The sequence below is a fragment of the Gekko japonicus genome, unplaced genomic scaffold (assembly GCF_001447785.1).
Source record: "Gekko japonicus isolate JY-2015 unplaced genomic scaffold, Gekko_japonicus_V1.1 scaffold99, whole genome shotgun sequence".
In the NCBI taxonomy this organism is placed as follows: Eukaryota; Metazoa; Chordata; class Lepidosauria; order Squamata; family Gekkonidae; genus Gekko; species Gekko japonicus.
Genome location: NW_015165833.1, coordinates 1,150,684 through 1,168,602, shown reverse-complemented (window position 1 = coordinate 1,168,602; position 17,919 = coordinate 1,150,684).

Here is a 17,919-nt window from a genome sequence, read left to right as displayed (position 1 = left end):
TTTAAGTCTTCACAGGATGTGCACAAACGATCATGCGCATGCTCACCTTTTGGTGAGAAAAAATATTCCCGTTTGCCACGGAAATGGCGCCTAGCGATTGCTTCTTTGCCGCGCTGCAGGATAGCCGTGTGATCGGCACCTCACGCCCTAACCACGGGACCTCGACGGGACATGTGATGGGGTGGCCACGCGTTATTTTGCTCTGGGGCAAATAGCCATGCTTCCCCTCCACATTTTCCGGCTTGTGTGACCGGGGCCTAAGAGAGGGAAAGGCTGTTTTATCTTGCTGCAACACCCTAACTACTACTTTGCAAGATCTGGCTGAGCTGGGTGCGAGGAAAGGAAGAGAGAAAGGTTAGACTATTGGAAAAAATGAATTGCAGGCTGGCAATTACTGTAGCAGTGATCAGCCTGCTGGTTTGGTTGTAGGATCTGTTAAGCAATTTTGTTTCAGTCTTGGAGAAAGGGAAGTTTAGGCAAACCTAGCGTGCTTATTGCTATGCTCAGACTTCCCTGTGCCCCTAGTGGCTGCAGCCAGAATTGCAGCCAGAATAAAACGAAAGATATTTGGCTGGACACAGCCTGCCAAAGGGCTTTAAAGGGTCTCCTTCGAGGGCCTCCTCAAACTGCACCCGGGGAGAAGCACACCCCCTGCCCCACTTTTGGTACGCCACTAGATGAAATTACTAGTGTAAGGGATCATGGGATTGTTGTGGAAATACATCTTGATTTCAGCAAACTATTTGACAGATTTCTCCATGGTGTTTTGGTTAGTAAACTGGTTAGAAGTGTGCTACATGATAGGTGGATTCACAGTTGGTTAGAGACAGGGGTCATTTCGGGGGGGAACGTGGGGGAATGCAGTTCCCCCGGGTGAGGTGCAGGGGGCGGGGCACATGACGAAGCCCCGCCCCCTGCTTCTGGCCGCCCCGCTTCCAGCCCTCATTCAGCCAGGAGGAGGCAGGAGAAGAGGGAGGGTAAGTTGCTTCCTCCCCGCCTCTCCCCACCCCTGCCTGCCTGGGGCCAGGGAGGGCCTTCGCGGGGCTTCCTCGCACTCCCGCTGGCCTTGGAGGTCCACCGCTGGGCCCCTGATGTCAGGGGGTGTGGCATATGCTAATGAGTTATGCTAATGAGTTCCCCTAGCTCTTTTTCTACGAAATGACCCCTGGTTAGAGAACTCAATTTAAAGCATGCTTATCAACAGCCCAGACTAGCCAGCACTCTCATGAGACCTTGGAAGCTCAGCAGGGTTGGCCGTGGTCAGTACTTTGATGGGAGACCACCAAGAAAGTCCAGGAACTGTTATGCAGAGGAAGGCAATGGCAAATCCCCTCTGCTCATCTCTTGCCTTGAAAACTCCATGAGGTCGCCATGAGCCAGTTGCTACTGGACGGCACACTTTACAACATCACCATCAGTCTGGAGGAAGGTTCCCCCCTTCCCGCAATATTTTAATCTGTTACTTGGGTGAATTGGTGAAGGGAATCATTATCAAATTTGCAGGTAATAGCAACTGGAGAGGGATAGTTAACACTTTTGGAGACAGAGATAACATTCAGAATGACCTTCAGAGGTTGGAAAACTGGGCTGAAATTAACAAACTGAAATCCAGCACAGACAAATGCGAAGTTCTGCATTTAGGCAAAAATAATCAAAATCACAAGTACAGGGTGGGAACAGTAGTACATGTGAAAAGGATCTCAAAACAGTGGTCTATCATCAGCTGACACCCAATGTTAGGGGAGAGTTTTACAGGTACCGTAGACCACCAAAAGACAAACAAGTGGCTCCTAGATCAAAGCAAGCCTGAATTCTCCCTACAAGCTAAAATGACAAAACTGAGGCTACCATACTTTGTCCATGACATGAGAAAAGAAGACTCACTGGAAAAGACAATAATGCTAGAAAATGCTAAAGGCAGTAGGAGAAGAGGAAGACCCAACACAAGATGGATGGACTCAATAAAAGAATCCACAGCCTTGAGTTTGCAAGACCTGAGAAAGGCTTTTAATGTTTAGGAGGTCATTAATTCATAGGGTTGCCATAAGTGAGAAGTGGTTGACAGAACATCACACACACACACACACACACACACACACACCAGCTGAACATGGCATGTGTCGAATGTGTGATGCAGTTGCCATAAAGGGCTAATGCAATAATAGTCTGCATTAAGAGAAACAGGGGCTCCAGATCATGAGAAGTAACAGTTTCACTCAACTACATGCAAGTTAAAGCTCATTGGGAGTCCAGTGTTTTTTGCTGGACTTCTGACTTGCACATGTCCCTTAGAAGGCCACACTGGAAGCTGAGAAATCCAAAGCCAGGAACTGGGCAGTAGAAGGAGCAGGGCAGGCAGCTATTTTAACTCCTACCTGAGCCCAGACCCTGACCGGGATAGCCCCGGCTAGCCCAATCTCATCAGCTCTTGGAAGCTAAGCAGGGTCAGCCCTGGCCAGTATTTGGGTGGGAGACCTCCAGGCAATACCAGGGTCATGACAGGGAGGCACGCAATGGTAAATCACCTCTGAACGTCTCTTGTCTTGAAAACCCCACGGGGTCACCATAAGCCAGCTGTGAGTTAATGCCACTTTCCACTGCCCTACCTGAGCCCAGAGTTTCAGTCTGCCTTTTGGCCCAGAATTGACTATAAACTCAGCATTTGTTGAAGTCTCCCTTGTTCTTCTGCCCCAAATTTCCAGAGGCTGAATTGAAACAGTTGCTTCTGTTCAGTTTAATGACTCCATTGTTTTTAATGGCCAAGCTGCATTTCCATTAATGGCAGTTAAAGCTATTTAAAAATACTCTTGAAATTCTCTCAGGGAAACTTGGTTTAAAGCATTTCAAGCTGGGTCTATATTTTATTGGTTCTGATATTGACCCATTTGTCTCCCCACAAAAGCACTGCCCTGTGAATTCATTGCCTAGTAAAACCCTGAAAGGCTAAAGCACAGAAGAAACTGGACATTTATTTCCTTGGAGTTACACACATGAGGGATTCCCTGGCCTTAATGAAAAACCTTCTGGCCAGGAAAATGAGAACTCACGCAGGGACTGCACAGAATCCTTTACTGCAAAATGAACAACAGGGAAGTAAGAGTTCCTAATTTCCAAATCTGACATTTGCTTGAATCTGAAACGGGCTGGCCTCTCAATGCCAAGTCTCTGCTGACTCTACATAGGGTGTTTCCACATGTGTTCAATAGTGCACTTTCAGTCCACTTTCAATGCACTTAGGGAAGGTTTGTGAGTGGATAGGCTTAATAATCCACAGAGAGAACTGTGGGCTGGAAATAGGCTGGAAGTTGCTAACAAGTCCCACTTGGATCCCCCTCTGAGAAGCCCTCCCACATATAATTCTCCCCTTTTCTGGTGGAAGCCACTGTTCAACAGATGTTCAGAAAGAATAAAAGCAGGGCAAGAAGTGAGGGCAGCCCCAATCCTGAGGAGCTCCAGATGTTAACTACCTAATTGTCTACCTGAGCAAAGCTTTAGTGTACCATTAATTAAACTATCAAAGCACCCAAATGTCCCACCCCCAGTTGAGGCTCCTCGTTGCATCTCTGCATGAGTTTCTGCTCCAGCTTTGCCTCCTTTGACTGAGGCTGCAATCACACACACTAAATAACTCACTTTCAGTGCACTTTCCAACTGGATGTTGCCAGTTCGCATAGTAAAATCCAGTTGGAAAGTGCATTGAAAGTGGATTGTTTAGTGTGTGTGATTGCAGCCTGAGCCTCCACACAGGTCTGGGTAATTTCAGCCATTTGTTCTGTCCTGAACTGTCTAAGGTAGATTGTGTTATTTTACTTGCACCCCACTATCTGAGTCACAGGAGTCAGCTGTCTTTTGGCTGGCTGTTCGAATTAGAGCAGTTTCCTCTGGATGTTGGTTGCCAGTTGCTCACTGGCTCCTTAGTTTGGGTGATGCTTTCAGGGCCAGATGAAGGCCAACTGATGCCCAAAACACAGCCCAACCATGGTGCCCCTCAGCCCTGCCGTTGCTGAACTGACAAGACATTAGGGCTCAATAAATGCTGAAGGTGAAATAAGAGATTAAAAATTCAGTTTCCTTCCAGGCCAGACACCATAACTATATTAAATATAAACTTTAAAAACATTTTGCTCAGTTTCATGTTCGTTGCATCTATGACACTGTCTAACCATCTCATCCTTTGCCATCCCCGTCTTCTTTTACCTTCAATCTTTCCCAATCTTTTATTTATTTAACACTAAATAGCAGTAAGTAATATAAGGAAAAAAGCCTTCTGTTGTGCCCCCCCTCCCTTGGTGCTCTAAGCACATGCTTATTTTATTTAATGGTTAATCCAGGGCTGGATACTTCGCACTCTGGAAGCTTTTTGGAGTGGGGTGTATTTGTCCATGTCCAAACTTCTTGTAATTAACAAGACGTGAGAAGGGGAGGTATCTCACCTCATGGCACTGCAGGGATTTCCCACTAAGGGCCAGAAGATAAAATCAGCCTTCTTCTTTCAGGTCCGCCAAGCTCGAGATTTTTTTCAAACAAGCACCAACCATTCCTGCTTTCTTTTACATGTGGGCATCATGGAAGGAAACCTAGAGTTTTCTGCCACTGAAGCTGAATTAATTGGGGGGAAAAACAGGAGCACCATTCAATCAGTAAAGAGCAGCCTCAGTCTTCAGAGAAGCCATTTGGGAAAGGGTCCTTTTGGGGGGAGGACTTGGTAGGGTTGCCAACCTCCAGGTGGTGGTTGGAGATCTCCTGGAATTACACCTGATCTCCAGGCTACAGAAAACAGTTCCCCTTGGGGAAATGGAAGCTTTAAAGGGTGGACTCTATGGCACTGTACCAACATTTGCATTGGCTTGGGAATGCATCCTGTGAGCTTCCAGGCTTCCCCCCATTCATATTTCCAACAGATGTAAGGAGGTGCTGGACATGCCTTGGTAGAACAGACCCCTTAAGGAAGAAAAGAAATGAATGTGTGGAAGATGGACACTCTCCTCTTCTGCGGTTCTGCTCCTTGAATATCTGGGCTTCTGCAGAAGCGTCCATTTGGGGAGCATTGGAAAGCCCCATGTGGGCCATTGCATACCTTTTGCATTGCCTGTATAGGGCCCAGCACAGATCTGGTACTTAATGAATGCTAATTAATAGCAGCAGCTAAAAGGAGGAATAGTCAAGCCACTGTGAGTGTGGATGGGGGGAAGCTCTTTTTCATTTCTCAGATATTTGATTGACTAAGGACATTTCCAGACATGATGCTTCATACAGTTATTGCTTTGTTCTGTTTGTAATGCAAATGTAAGACTGACACCAGCCAGGATGTGTGCTCATATTATCACTGCCTCTGTCCTGCTTTCTATTCCATAGGTAGCACAGAAAGTGCCTAGAGGGCGTTTAAGGTTCACATATGGAAATGCTCTGAGTTTTAACCTGGGTTCACATTTCAGGGTTTGTCACTTTAGGGCAGCAACTTCACACATTCAGCTGCCAACCACCATGCATACATCAACAAAGATAAATCTTCCTGCAATCAGCGTATACCGTTTCCACTGGAAAGGATGGAGCACACAGGAAAGTTCAGCTAAAAGCAGCTACTTAAAACAAGGGCATAATAAGCACAGTATTTATTATTATTATTATTATTATTATTATTATTATTATTATTATTATTATTATACATAAAACAATTACATATAAAATAATTGGTTTGGAAGGCAGCATGGTATAGCCTGATCCATCAGAAGTTAAGCAGGGTTGATATTTGAATGGAAGACCACCAAGGAAAACTTTGCAGAAGAAGGCAATGGCAAACCACCTCTTTCTTTCTTTTTCTTTCTTTTTAGCCCCCCAGAGGGGATTTTTATTGCATTTTCTATAGACTACAAACTACAATGAAAAAAGGGAGGGGACAAGTACATCTAAGGGAGAAAGAAAAGAAAACCACTACTAACTAAAACCCCAAGTATGGGAGATGATTTCAATCAGTATTAGTCTAAAAATACTAAAATCACATTGAACATGGTTGATTAAGCTATGATATTAATCTTCATATCGATTAGTTACACTGTTTTAAGAGAGTCACTAGAGCATCATTAATAATAAAAGCTTATAAGGCACAATTCAGAGTTCTTCAGCCATTATTTTATTTTATCTTTTTTTATCCTCAATTGATAATCTCGTTTGGGGGCTGCTGCTCCCTTTTCAGAAGCAGAGTCCTCGTCGGAAGAATCCTCGCTAGGTTTGCTGTCCTCGTCCTCTCTGCCGTCCTCTCCTGAATCTCCAAGTTGCAGTCTCAGAAACTCACGTGCTTTAGAAACAGAGTCAATTTTTTCTTTTTTATCCTTTAATTTGAAAAGAATGGCCTCAGGAATCAACCACCTGTATGGTGTTTGGTTGCAAGAACATAATCAAGTCCTTATATTTCTGTCTCTTTTTTCTTATTTCAAAAGGAATATTTTTTTAGAATCCTGATGTTGTTGTCTCCAATTTTTAAGGGTGCTCCTGATGTTGCTTTCAGTATTTGATCCCGCACATGTCTCTTCGAGAATCTTATCACTATTTCCCCAGGCAGATTATTTTTCTTGATGTATACGGAGTAGACTCTATAAGCCACATCCATTTTGCTTATAAGATAGTCAATTTTTAAATCTGCAACTGGGGCAAGCGCATCACTCAGAAGTTGTTTCAGATTCTCATCTTTAGCCTCAGGGAAACCTTGGAACTGGAGAACTAGGTTGGCTTTGTCCATTTGTAGCTGCATGAACTGATGTTCGTCAGAAACTTGCTTCTTTTCCAGTAACTGCACCCTTTTATTAACCTTTTTGGATTTGGCATCCATTTCTTTCACCTTCTCAGCTGTTTGCTCCGTCTTTTTGGTAGTTTCATTCAGTTGGAGCTGCTGAGTTGCAAAGTTCTGGTTTAATGTTGTCAGCTGTTGATTGATATTCCTCATCTGATCCAGTAGAGGGTGCAAAGAGTCCACTAGCAGCTTAGAAAACTCTGTGGTATCTTCCGGTCGGGGGCTCATGCTTCCAGCCGGTTTCATTTTCGCCTGCATCTCTTTCTCCACTTTTCTCAATGCCATTTTTATAGATTGTTTACTTTTAAAACGTTTTGCTAAAGTCTCTGCAATTCGGCCAAGCACTTATTCATGCTCTCGTGTACTCTTCGAAACAGATTTTAATGCTTATAGTTCCACCCCCCCTTGGGAGATTTCTGTTTTACTCATGCATATGGGAGGGGCCCCTCCCCCGCTCGCTAGTCTCACCGATCCTGGGGGGCTTTCTTTTATAATCCTGGTGTTTGCGTTAAACTTGACTCACTGTTCATTGGTGGTCCGGAGATCTTGCCACAGGTATGTTTACAATGCCCGATCTCCAACGCTTGTCCCGGTCGACATCTCTAGTCCCATTTGGACGCCCAACAGCCGGACTGTCGGGGCGGAGGAGCATCTCAATTCTCCAGGATCGCGCTAGCAAAGAGGCCACCCCTCAAAAGCTCCGTAGCTAGGAGCCTTTCACCAAGGCTCCGAGGTGTGTGTGCAAACAATCACCTTCCCTCCGAACCACCGGTGCGCGGATCGCCTCCCCGGTAGGTCCAGGGAATGCGTCCGCTAGCTGGTCACCATTAAACCGGAAGTCGTAAACCACCTCTTTCTCAATTGCCTTGAAAGCCCCTTGCTGGGACTTCCGGTTTATGGCAACACGCAGGCAGACGAATCTCCCTGACCTCCCGGGGATGTAATCTGCACACCAGAGAGTAGGAGGGGGTGCAACAGGTCACGACCCCCCCGGACCCTTGGCAAAAGGCTCCTAGCCATGGGGCTTTTGAGGGGCGACCTCTTCACTGGCCCAATGCTGGAGAATTGAGGCACTCCTCCGCCCTGAAGGTCCTGCCTTAGTGTCTGAATGGATTTAGAGCCGCTGACCGAGACAAGCATCGGAGATCAAGCATTTTAAATGGATCCCGAGTGAGGCCGAATGGCCAACAACGAACTGTGAGTTGGGCTTAAGCGAATATGAGACTTTAAAAAGAAAGCTACCCCCCACACATGGAGTGATGAAAAGCGAGCGGGGGAGGGGCCCCTCCCAGGCACATGAACGAAAACACCATATAAAGAGGGGGGCGGAAGAAAAAGCATTTAAATCTGCTTTGAGAGATTTACCAGAGTGTGGATAAGCGTATGGGTGAATTTCAGAGACTTTGGCAACTTTTGCAAAAGTAAACAATCCATAAAGATGGCGGGGAAGAAAGCAGAGAAAGACAAACTTGTAAAAGTGAATCCAGTAGGAAGCCCTCAACCGGAAGAGGCCACTGAGTTCTCTCAAATGTTGACAGACTCTGCGCCCTCTGCTGGACGAGATGACTAATATCAAGCAACAGTTAACAACAATAACTCAGAATCTGGCATTTCAGCAGCTCCAATTGACTGAGTCTTTAAAAATAATGGAGCAAACAGCTGAGAAGGTGAAGAAAATGGATGCCAGCACAAAAAAAGTTAAGAAAAGAGTGCAAAAGCTGGAAATGAAACAAGCGGCGGAAGAATCACAACTTTTACAGCTACAAATGAAAAAAGCAAATCTGGTTCTTCGGTTTCAAGGGGTCCCAAAATTAAAAGGAGAGAATATGAAGCAACTGCTGAGTGAAGCATTAGCCCCAGTTACAGATCTGAAAGCGGAATACATTCTTAGCGAAATGGATGTGGTCTATAGGTCCTACTCCATCTACATCAAGAAGAATAATCTGCCTGGGGAAATAGTAGTCAAATTCTCGAAGAGGCATGTGAGGGATTCTATCCTAAAACCAACTACTGGAACACCCTTGAAAATTGGGGACAATTCCATCAGGATTCTAAAAGATATCCCATTTGAAATAAGACAAAAGAGAAAGAAATACAAAGATTTAATCCTTTTTCTACAAACAAATGGCATCATTTACAGATGGTTAATTCCAGAAGTCTTCATTTGCAAATTCCACAACAAAAAAGAAAAGATTGACTCTGTTTCCAAAGCACGTGAGTTCCTGAGAGTGCAGCTGGGGGAGCCAGCTGGGGACAAGAGGGAAGAAGATGACAGTAAATCTGATGGTGAACTGGACTTGGTGTCTTCTGACGAGGACTCTTTTTCTGAAAAGGGGGTGGCTGCCCCCAAAGGTCCATACAAATTGAGGATTAGAAAAGATAACACAAAATAAAGGCTGAAGGACTCTGAATTGTGCCTGAAAATTCTATACTAACTATGGGATGCTCTGGGATTTTCTTAAACAGATAAATTGATGGATAAAAAGATAAATAATTTAGCATAACCGACTATGTTCAAAGTAATACTAATGATTAAGAATAACATTCACATAAGCTGTTGTTATGATCTCCTATTCTTGAGGTTTTAGTTAATAGCGGTTTTCTTTCCTTTCTTCCTGTTTGTAGCCTCTCCTTCCTAATTTTCTGTTATAGTTTGTAGTTTATTAAAAAAATTCAATAAAAAACTTTCAGGAAAAGAAAAGAAAAGAAAGCCCCTTGCTGGGTTTGGCATAAGTCAGTTGTGACCTGACAATACTTACATACATACTAAAAGCCTTTGAAAAACAGGTTCTTTTTACTTGCTGCCAAAAACTCAGAAAGCCTGGTGAACAGCAGAGGGGAAGACATTTTAGAGTCACGGTGCCAAAACTGAAAAGGCGCTGCTTTATAGTAGCAGTCTGTCTCATGTAAGAAAAATGGAGAAAGGCAGAGTCTCTGAAGAAGATCTCAGCTGGGGGGAGGGCAGGTTCATAATGGGACCAGAGCAGACAGCCCTTGCCTTGAACCCTTTAGGGTATCAAAGGTCAGAATCAGCGATGCTGAGTCAGGTGCAGCACCAAAGAACTGCCATCCTAAAGCAAATAAGTAACCAATGCAGTTATTCAGTACTGGCAAGCCAATTGACAATCTAACTGCTGCATTTTGCACAAACTGAAGCTTTCAAACAATCATCAAAGGCAGCTCCAAGTGAAATGCACTGCAGTAATCTGGATGTGATCACAGCAAGGATGAGTTTACTTAAATGTTGTCTCTCAAGGAAAGGCTGCAAAGCTGATTCAAGATGCAAAGAAGACCCATATATCTATCCATAGATGTAGCTCTAAAAGCATCCCCAGGGTGTTCCTTTATGGGGTTGGGTTCTAATTCTGTCCAGAGAAGGCTGATTCCTCAAACCCTGATTGACCAAGAGCACCTCCATCTCATCCACACTGAGCTTCTGTTTAATTATTTGTTTGTTTAGGAAATGTACCTGGTTCCTCTCTCCAGAGACCTGAGGAAGGTTGCTCACGACTAAAAACAATACCATAAGATCATTGAAAAGGTATCAGTAATGACACAAGCTATAAAAACAAGCCAAGTGCATAAAAAAGCAGCATAAAACAACATTCAGCAGCTTAAAGTAAAAAAGATGGAACCACACAGACAGAAAGAGATGTGTTGGCCTGGCACTTAAAGAAGAGTAAGGTAGGCATTAGCCTCCAGAGGGAAGAGCATTTCCAAAGGTGAGGTGCCAGTACTGAAAAAGCCCAGTCTGGTTGTCACCTGGCTTAGTTTTGCAAGAGGGGACACACAGAGCGAGGAGGGTCAGAAGGACATGGAGTGGCAGGCTGAAAAGCAAGGGAAGAGGCAGTCCCTCAGGTACCCCAAAACCAAGCTATTTCAGGTTTAGAGGTAAGAACTAGTATTCTGGAAACAGATGGAAGCCAGTGCATGTCTTTATTATTTAGTAAAATATTCATACTATGCCTTTCCTCTTGGCTCAGCACAAGGGTGATATGATCCAGCTAACAGTAACGGGGCTGCCACATACTGGGCCAATCAACATTTCTGGACAGTTCTCAAAGACTTCTCTTCAAGGCTTCCACAGACCCTCCAGAGTCTGCTGGGTACTGTCTGAATATTGGTAGCTCCTCACTCTAAATCCCATGACAGCCCTTCACAGCAGTTTTAGGCAGGGGGAGTCAGGAACATGCCTGGAACCCCTGGAAGACCCCTTGAGGGTGAAGCACAAGGGAAACAGATGCCACTGATGCATCAATGTCACTTCCTGCTAAAGTTCAGAAGCAAAACTATGGAGATACACAAAGTCCTAGAGCGTCAATGTTGTTGCTTCCATGGTTATCTGGAAGTGACACCAACAACATATTCCTGCCTTTTGGTTCCTGTCAGGAAGAATCAAGATAGGATATTAACCCAGGGCCGGCTCACCCACTAGGTGAACTAGGCGTTCGCCTAGGGTGGGCCGGCCCTTAGGGCGCCAAACTGCACCCCCCCGCCAAAAGCCCCCCCACCCCCGCCAAAAGCCCTGACCAGGTGACTGCCGCCTCCTCTTTCTTCCCGAATCCGGCAAGTGGGCCCAGAAGCACTGACTGCGAGCACAACGTCCTCTGCGCCAACCCTGAGAAGGGCCTTCTCGAATGAGAGGGGCAGGGGAGCAGGCCCGTGGACATGAAAGAGGCCTGGGGGGGGGGAGTGGCGAATGAAACCCTGCCCAAACAAGCTGTTTGCAATTTGAGGCTTTTGCCTTCTAGCGCAGGTTTCCCCCTTCCACAAAAGCGCCCAGCTGAGGCACCTGCCGGCCTTTTCCGGGGAAGTTCGGTGCCCCGCCAAGATGTTCCCTTGGGAAGCACTCCCCACCCAGTCAGAGCCAGCCGCGGGGCTGGGAAGAGACAGGTCCGGTGTTTCCTGTTGGCCCAGCCTGGCAGGACTGTCTGTGGCTTCTAGGTCCCAGGAAGCTGGAGAGGCCCGTCTTCACCTGGTGCGGGTGAGTGGTGATGCTTCGGAGAGTGTCCCTCCTTCAGCCTCCTCCCGCTGCAAAATCTCGCCTTGCAATGCCAGGCTCAGGGGGCCCCCCTGAAGCATCCATCCAAAGGGCTGACACTTGGCTGGGGAGGGGGGATTTCAGGTGTGTGCGCAAAAGTGTGTGCGCAGGCCGGAAGTCGTCTTGCTAGAGAGTGTGTGTCAGAGAACAGCTGGTCTTGTCTGCACTGCACAAAATGCTTTTAACAAACTTGCCTGGATAAATGGTTACACTCCTGTGCAATGTTCCCTCTAAGCTGTGGAGTCCTGTGAGCAAAAATACTACTTTCTGAGCTACTGGCATTGTGGGGGGGAGGGGCGGCGGCACACGGGGGAGGGGGCGGTGCATGAGGGGGCACCAGAAGGGATCCTCGCCTAGGGTGCAAAATAAACTGGGGCGGCCCTGTATTAACCTAATCTTAATCTGCAAAAGCCTTGACCTCAATAGCACAGGCTAGCCAGATTTCATCCAACCTCAGAAGCTAAGCAGGGTTGGATGGGAGACCTCCAAGGAATACCAGAGTCACTATGCAGAGGCAGGCAATGGAAAACCACCTCTAACCATCTTGACATGAAAACCTCATGGGGTTGTCATAAATCAGCTGTGATTGCAAAAAAAAAAATCTGCAAAGGGCCTTAGACATGGATAATGCTGTTCAATAATGAAATAAAAATATAATGGCAGTCATGAGGAGGGAGCAGCTAGAAGGGATGCAATTATATCCCTTTGCTTTCTGCTTGGTGATTTTGTGAGAAACTGTCCAGGAAATTTCCCCAGTGGATCCCCCCCCCCCAAATTCAGGCTGCCTATAAGGCAGAGAGGAAAAGGGGGACTCATTTGCATAAGGTAATGAAAATGAAATGGACGATATTATCCCATTGGAAAGTGAATGGGGGGGGAGAGAGTAATTAGCCTGCTTCTCCTGCTGTCGCACACTTATCACCAGTCGGGGATGGGGATAGATATAGGCAGCAACCTGCCCTAGTTGATAGATTTGCATCCCTGATTTCCCCTCCTAGTCTGTCTGGACAGTGATTCCATTCCCCCTTCTCCATCCCACTGAAAGATCAGAATAATTCAGCAAGAACTGGAGAAAGCCCCGTGTTTTCGTGTCTTTGCTATGCTATGCTCTCCCCGCCAATCAGTTTCTTTATGTGCAAAATATCCGCCATCCAGAAGCAAAACAGCCGTTTCTCCGGGTTCAAGATGAGGCTTTCTGATGGCCTCCCCTTCTCTCCCACTGTCTCTTGTGCCTCGAATCTGGAGTTCCAGATGCCAAGTTGCCCCCCTTCCATTGGCAGAATCTGTCCACATAACGAGTCATTTAAAATGCTGCCAAAACAACACGGATTCCGTGTGCCTGCGCTAAGTTAGAACAGAAGAGGCCTCCATTTGGGAAATGTACGATTATTACCGCGCCAGCTCAAGCATGACTCTCTGACATCAAGTGCGGTGCAGCAGCCTGCAATTACAAGGCTGTTATTAAGTGTCATTTATGAGGAGGGGCTCTTGCCTGCAACTCTTCACCAAGCCATGTGCCAGCGTCGCTCTGTTACAAGGTTCAGGTTTTTGTGCCCCCCCCCCTCCAGCCTCTGTTCACTTTCAGCTCCTTCTTCATTATCATCCAGTTTTTTCTTGTAGAGAGCAAAATGCCACTGCTTCAATGTATCAGCCTCCTTTTAATTTTTTGCTGTCAAGTCACATCTGACTTATAATGGCCTCACAGGTTTTTCAAAGCAAGAGACATTCAGAGGTGTGGTTTGCCATTGCCTGCCTCTGGCTGCGGTCAGACTGGCAGGATGGCAGGGTTTCGGTGCACCACTAATTACTCCATCGCATTTTGTGATGGAGATTTTCGATCAGACTCCCACCCTTATCTGGTCTCACCGTGCGCTTCTTCCGTGGCTGACCGTTCAGATTAGTGCTGCACATCAACCACGATACATGCGATCTGGTCTTACTTTTTTTTTTTTACAGAAATAACAACTTTGATTTTTTTTTTAGAACATTTCTTGGGTGCGCATGTACACACATGCACACATGCTCTACCATTTTAAAACAAAATCCAGCAAAACTGGAACTAAAGGTTCACACTATTGAACTAGTTTGAGTGTGCACCGGGGTGTTCAGACATCTGGAAATGTGGGATCAATGCGCAGAGACCCAAAAGCACCTGATTGTCTCTGGTGGCTATTTATTCCGTATCCAACTCTTCATACAATGGTGTGAATATGACTGGGGAGTGGCTGCCAGATGTGAATGAGCCCATTTAATCCATTAGGGTAAAACAACTATATCAGGCCAAACTGCCCATCTGACTGCAGCCTCTGTGTAGCAACCCTGGACTTCCATTCCAGATACTGACCAGGGCCAACTAGGGCTTAGCTTTCAAGATCTCATGAGACTGGGCTAGCCTAGGCTATATGTTGAAGGCTCCCAATTTTGCAGGTCAAAAATAAGGTCTAATACAGTCAACTACCATTATCAGCAATGTTCCCTCTAAGCTGTGGAGTCTTGTGAGCAAAAATTCTACTTTGTGAGCTACTGGCATTAAAGTTGTGAGCATGCAATTTGGCTACTGCATAAATTAGTTTGCTCTGGATCTATCCTTCCTGAGCTAAGACAAAAAGGTGGGAGCTGGAGGCTAAACAACTGTGAGCTAGCTCACACTAACTCAGCTTAGAGGGAACATTGATTGTCAGTCCATACAATGGGCCTGGTCCACATCAGGGCATTCCACACATGGTGATGGAAAGTGCCATAGGGTTTTCAAAGCATGAGACAATCAGAGGTTTGCCTGCCTCTGTGCCTGCCGCTGTGTAGTGAACCTGGGTTTTCTTGATGGTTTCCCACTCAAGTACTAAACAGAGATGACCCTGCTTAGCTTCCCAGATCTGACATAGGGTTGCCAGCTCTGAGTTGGGAAATAACTAGATATTTTGGGGGTAGAGCCTGAGGAGGGTGGGGTTTGTGGAGGGGAGGATCTTCAATGGGGTATAATGTCACAGAGTCCACCTTCCAAAGTGGCCATTTTCTCTAGGTGAACAGATCTCTGTCGCCTGGAGATCAGCTGAAATCTCAGGAGGTCTCCAGCCACAGCCTGGAAGTTGGCATGCTTAATCTGATGAGACAGGGTTAGAATCAGTGGTCCCTCTAAGCTGAGTTAGTGTGAGCTAGCTCACAGTTTTTTAGCCTCTGGCTCACACATTTTAGCCTCTTAGCTCAGGAAGGGTGGCTCCAGAGCAAACTAAATTATGCAGTAGCCAAATTGCTCACTCACAACTTTAATGCCAGTAGCTCACAAAGTTGAATTTTTGCTCACAAGACTCCACAGCTTAGAGGGAGCATTGGTTAGAAATCTGTGATGGAAGGTAGACACATGTCCAAAGTCAGCCACATCTCCTCAAGACTTTAATCGAGGATGGGGAGAGGAATCTGTTCACCACTAAACACCATGTGAGCCTTACCTCTTTGGGATCCCCAAACTATCTGAAGTAGCAAAAAATGTCTCTACTCATCCGTAAACACACCTGTCCCAAATCTCCACCTGTACAATGGAAATTATGGCAACCTCTCTGGTAGTCTATAGGGTGGTACTGGCTTAGGCTTGCCAATCTCCAGGTGGTGGCTGGAGATCTCCCACCATTACAACTGATCTCCGGGTGACAGAAATCGGTTCACCTGGAGAAAATGGCCACTATGGAGGGTGGACTCTGTGGCATTGTGCCCCAAACCCCTGCCCTCCTCAGGCTCCACCCCCAAAATCTCCAGCTATTTTACAACCCGGAGCTGGCAATCCTATACTGACTTTAGGAGAAGAAAGCGAAGGGAAGGGGGGTTGCGCTTGTCCAGCATCTCTGCCATCCGAGGCACTGCTTTGTTTTGCATTGACCAAGGATCATTGAGAGCTGTTTTTGTCTCCCGCAAAACAGAAGCTTTGCCGATGGCCATCTGAAACTGCTCTGGGAGATGCTCCATCTGCTGCTAATTTTGCTGGTGAAAAAAAAAAGCCTTGTTTACTAACTTCTTGCTTTCACCTTATCTTCTATGAACACTAAATGGCACCACTGACACCTTTTCATCGTTAGTGGAATTAATCTATGGGCGTTTGGGGATGCAGCCCCCCCCCCTTAGATGAGCACTTAACTACCAGATGTTTGCAGGATCTGAGAGGTAGCTCACAAAGTGGTGCAGGAATTACACAGCAAATGGCAATTCCTGGGAAAACGTGATCCCTCCACCATGCCTCTAGTCTGGGCTGTGTTTTACTGGAGTGGTTCTTTCTCAGCCTTCAGTTAACACCCCTCCTCTGTATACACAGATCAAGGGAGGAGAGACCTTTGACTGGAGCAGCCAACTTTCAAAATTCTCCAGAGGATGGGCACAAATAATAAAAGAATGAAATGAAAATGTTCCGTTTGTTATCATCATGGAAACTAACAGTAATGTTTACAACAGTCCTTGTGTATGTGTGTTATTAAGTGCTGTCAAGTCACAGCCAACTTATGGCGACCCTGGAGGCTTTTCAAGGCAAGAAATGTTTGGTGGTGGTTTGCCATTGCCTGCCTCTGCATAGCAGCCCTGATATTCCTTGGTGGTCTCCCATCTAAATACTAACCAGGGCCCACCCTGTTTAGCTTCCAAGATCTGATGAGATCAGGCAAGCCTAGGCTGTTCAGGTCAGAGCACAACCATCATTAAGATTTATTATTCTGTCTGATTTAGAGAGTTTGCTATACTAGATACAGCTTCACTGTTTCAAAGTGGTGTTTCAGATGGTGATGGAAATGTTGTCAAGTGGGAGCTGACTTGTGACCCCAAAGGGTTTTCAAGGCAGATGAACAGAGGTGGTTTGCAAGTGCCCACCTTTGTATAGCAACTCTGGACTTTCTTAGCTTCCAAGATCTGATGAGACTGAGCTATTCTAGCCCAGGCCATCCATGTCAAAGTGATGTTTCAGATACTCACAGCTCAATGCCAGATCTTGACTCTGAAGAAACAATGATACCAGCAGCACCCTACTGCAGAGTCCTGGTGACTTAAGATCTCTGTTTCCATCAGCCGACTGTCTGGGGCTGATTGTGCTGGCCACTTCAAGCCTTGACGCTGTTCCTGCCCGTCAGCTGAGAGCTATGGCCCACCCCCAAAGACAGGTGGAGCTGGGGTCAGGGATCACGTCAGCCCAAGTCTTCAGCCTGCTGGGGAGGCCTGAGGGCCGTTGCTCCTTCTGAAGGAACAGCCAGCATTCAGTTCTGTCCCAATGGCTGCAGTAACAGAGCCCCAACAAGACTTGTTGAGTTATTCAGGCTGCAAGCCCAAAAACATTTTCCTGGGAGTCAGCTACATTGAATAAAATGAGATTTACTGCCAAGTAGACCTCTTTAGTCCTGCTGTGTAGAACTTTAAATTCTAAACTCTGGCACGAGAAGCTGAGGAGGAGACAGTGGGGTAAGGCTGCAAGACAGACAGTGGGAGCAGCCATCAGGGAGGAGAAAGAACTGGGTCAAGTGAAACTCCCAAAGGGCCACCTGGAAAAATCCTGGGGGGATGGGTGCCTCTTCTTTTCCCCCCAGTCACTTGCAGGGGCAACAAGACTGGCCTAGCCAAGCACAAACTCTTCACTTCCTAGGGTTGCCAGCTCCAGCTTGGGAAATACCTGGAGATTTTTGGAATGGAGCTTGAGGAGAGCAGGGTTTGGGGAGGGGAGGTACTAAAATGGGGTATGATACGATAGAGTCCACCTTCCAAAGTGGCCATTTTCTTCGGGTGAACTGATCTTTGTTGCCTGCAGAAAAGAGAGAGGTGGCTACCCGTCTTGATCTATTTCTGTTGCCTGGAGACCAGTTGTAATCCCTGGAGATCTCCAGCCACCACCTGGAGGTTGACAACTCTATCACACTTCCGTACATGGCCTGGGTGGGTTGTGTGGCTGCTGTTTCCATTATGACTCCATTCAAGGGAGAAAACATTTTCCTCCAGGCCTGTTGGCAACCCGATTTGTTAGGGATGAGTCTGGCCCTTAAATTTGGGTCTGATTCCTAGATCCATAGAAAAATTGTCAAGCTCTGCTCCACTGCCCCCGTACTTCCCCTTCCCTAATTCTTCTGCCTTC